The sequence below is a fragment of the Geospiza fortis genome, unplaced genomic scaffold (genome assembly GCF_000277835.1).
Source record: "Geospiza fortis unplaced genomic scaffold, GeoFor_1.0 scaffold17, whole genome shotgun sequence".
In the NCBI taxonomy this organism is placed as follows: Eukaryota; Metazoa; Chordata; class Aves; order Passeriformes; family Thraupidae; genus Geospiza; species Geospiza fortis.
The window spans coordinates 1,615,942-1,619,336 of NW_005054438.1; the positions used below are offsets into that span (position 1 = coordinate 1,615,942).

A 3,395-nucleotide genomic window follows, 5' to 3' on the forward strand; every position below is an offset into this window, starting at 1 on the left:
GCCGGCTTGCGCGGAGCCGCTGCGGCCCCAGCAGGCACCGACCGCGCCGGGAAGGGATGGGATGGGAAGGGCAGGAGGATTGGGAATGTGTCTGGGATGCAGGGGCTTGGCTAGAGCCAGGTGTGGCTCCCAGGTGCAAGAATTGCGGCTGATGTGGTCGGGGGATGTTGGGGTGCGGGCGCTGGAGCCGCGGGTTTGGTGTCTTTGGGGAGCTGAAAGGAGCCGGGCTGGGGAATGTGTCCGGCTCCAGGGCAAGGGCAGCGCTTGTCCGTGTGTCTGTCTGCTCGGGATGAGGCCGTGCAGGTGTGTTGTACTGCAGGTAGAGGTGCCCCACGGCGGGACTCCCCTGCCCTCTGTCACTCGGCGCGGTCCTGGGTGAGGACGATGGGCTGTGCTGCTCTCGCGCTGCGATCGCAGAGTCCCAGATGGGTTTGGGTTGGGAAAGACCTTAAAGCTCATCCCCTGCCATGACCAGGGACACCTTCCACTATCCCAGATTGCTCCAAACCCCATCCAAGTTGGCCTTGAGCACCTCCAGGGACGGGAGCTATCGAGGGCAGCTCTCCTTTCCAGGAGGGGAAGGCTGTCAGGTGCATCTTTAGCAACATCCCTGTGTTGTGAGAACAGTGGTGGCTTCAGCCTCTGTGCACAGGGAGGTGAATATGCACAAGTCGTGTTCCTGGAGCTTTCCCAGCTCCACTTGATCTTTGGGATCTCCACCAGCTCACAAGCTGATTCTGCAGGTCAGTTTTTGAGACGTGGGTTGGCTCAGTCATCAAAGGTTTCCTGTTGGTGCCTTTCCTGCAGAAGGAGGGAGATCAGCCAGCCCGAGACTGAAAACCTCTGCAAACCCATCTTCTGCAGGATTTCTGGGGTACTTGAGCATCTTTTCCAGTATGTGAATTGCTGACTTTGCAGTAGGCATGGCTTGTAGAGCGCAGTAAATGAAATTAAATGTCCTTTGGAGAGGGAGAGCTTACTACATGCATAGGCTAACTGTGCCGTCTGTGAATAAAATGGAAAAGACCTTGAAGTTGCAGAGTGTATTTTGTATTGTGCTAATCTGCAAGCTCCCTACTATTAAAACCTCAAAGGAGATTTCAGGTTTGATGCTTATTGATCAAAATAGTACCGTGGCTGATTAATTTTGAAGTTAAGATTAAAAGATGTCTGAAAAATAAGCTAGAACTTTTCATTTGCGGTGTACATCTAGAAATTTACTCTGAAAGTTAATTTCCACTCTGAGGCGAAGGATGCTGTCACCTATTTTAGTATGTTTAGTAATTAATTTTAATATTTATTTATTAGTTTAATATTTAATAATTAGTTTTGAGATTTGCTATCAGATCTCTATATTAATATGTACCATGTGCAGTAGAGAGCCACCTGTCCCTCTGTGGCTGTGAGGTGTGCAAATACTGGAAGACCATACAAACATGCAGCTCAGTAAGCAAAAAATGCCTTGAGAATTTGGGAACTTTAAGGCCACAGGGCTCTTGCAGCTTCTGATTGATTTTAATAAACCACTCTGTGAAACACTAATTTATTTTACTGCAGAATCTGTTGTTCAGATGCTTGAGGAGAGCATTGATAAGAAATTGGAGTGTCCCTGGCCTTTGAAAGAGCTGCCCCTGCTAAATAAATGTAAACTGATTTTAAATTTTTTTTTAATATTTCTCCTTTGATTCTTGGGCTGTTCTATCAAACGCCTTTTGGGAGATGGTAATGCTGAGACTTTTTACCCAAAACTTTCCTAATAAACTTGTGCTATTCAAATGGTGGGGTGGGGGGCACAGACCGAATCAAACACAGCCTCTTCAGCCGGCAGGTTGCAACAAGCCTGTGTAATTAGATTGTTAATCCAGGAGATTAACTTGACTAGCTGTTTCTTGGAACCCTGTGAAGAGTTAGAAGAATTGCCAGTGGTATCAGAAGCATTAACTGAAAAGCACAGAGGCTTTTTCTGATGTATTTATTTGGTACCACATTAAAACCCTGTTTGTAATGGCTTGGTGGTGGTAATGCCCTGTGTAGTCTCTCTTACCGTGTTTCTGCAGACAGTGAGAGATTTGGAGTAATTCCCTCGGCAATTATCACATCACAGAGCCAAGTGGCCTCAAGCAGAAGAAAAACTGAATGTAGAGCCAGAAGTGTTTTTTACCTTTAAACCCAAGCTCTCTCAGACAATCCAGCCAAATTCCATTCCTAGCACCTTATTTGCTCCCACTTTCCTGAGATCTCCTTTCTCTCCTGGGACTCGGGATGCTCTCGGTATGGGGAGGTTCAAGGTAAATCTGAACCAAAGAATTTTGTGACCCAGAAGGGTGCAGGAGCCTCTCCCCCAGGACTTGCAGTGGAAGTCTCTTCTCTTTATCCCTGCGGTCTGGAGACAAACAACGGCAAGCTGGCAGAGAGAGAATCCTGTGTTGATTTCTTCTGCTGAACATAACCGTGCTGACTGTGAGGTGCAACATTTCCTGGAGAGGGATCTTTACTGGAAATGCTGGCCATGGGGGGGACTACAGGCTGTGGAGGTGGAAAAAAATTCTTGATTAGGGAAAAAAAAAAAAAAAACAAAACAACAAGCAAAGCCCTACATATATCTCCTTTTGCACATCCTGGATTTGGGAATGGAGCAGGACTTTGAAGTTGAGGAGGTTTTGGAAATGCCTTGCTGTTAGTGGATGCTGCATTTATTTAGGTGAATGAATGTCTCTTCTGTGTAGGGAGAACCTAAGAGTCACCTTGTGCTCCTTAAAGAGAAGGGGAGAGCCTGGCTGTCCTGTAATCCTCTGGTACCAGAACAGCACAGATCTGTTAGGAGGGCTGACATCTGTTAACCTGAAAAAAAGAGATTTTCTTCCTTTTTCCCACCCTCCCCCTCAACATACTCTGCCCTGACCATGCAGTGCTTTTTGTCTTCTCATATTCACATTTTTCTCTGCGAGTCAGCAGTGTGGAAATTGTTAAATATGGACCCTGCAGAGCAGAGGCCACTGTGTGCTCTCCAAACCTCTGCCATGATCCAGGTTAGAGGAATTCTGAGGATATTCAGGGGTGGTGTAATTTGGTGGACCCCCATCTGCACCACGAGCACTTTGTGAAGAGGGAGCTGAAATTCCTGACTGCAGAGCAGGGCTTGGATCTCCCCTGGCTGCTCTGTGTCTGGAGGTGGCTCACAAAAATGGCCCCAAATGCAATTTTTTTGAGCTTCTCTGGAGCAATTTCTGAGTTTCTCTGGAGCAACTTTTAACTGCTCTGTCTCAGACTCCATTAGGGAAATGTGGTGGTAGTGGTGGGGGAATATAAAACTGCAAGGACTGCCTGGCGAGTCTAAGGTTGTAGTTTTACAGCAGTGTTATCTCTAGGGCACAAAGATTGGATCCATGCAAATT

General features: G+C 47.1%; 1 protein-coding gene across 1 annotated transcript in view; it reads left to right on the forward strand.

Moving 5' to 3' along the window:
* The window catches only part of RIPK4 (receptor interacting serine/threonine kinase 4), a 25,888-nt gene that overhangs the window by 968 nt on the left and 21,525 nt on the right, over positions 1-3,395 (forward strand).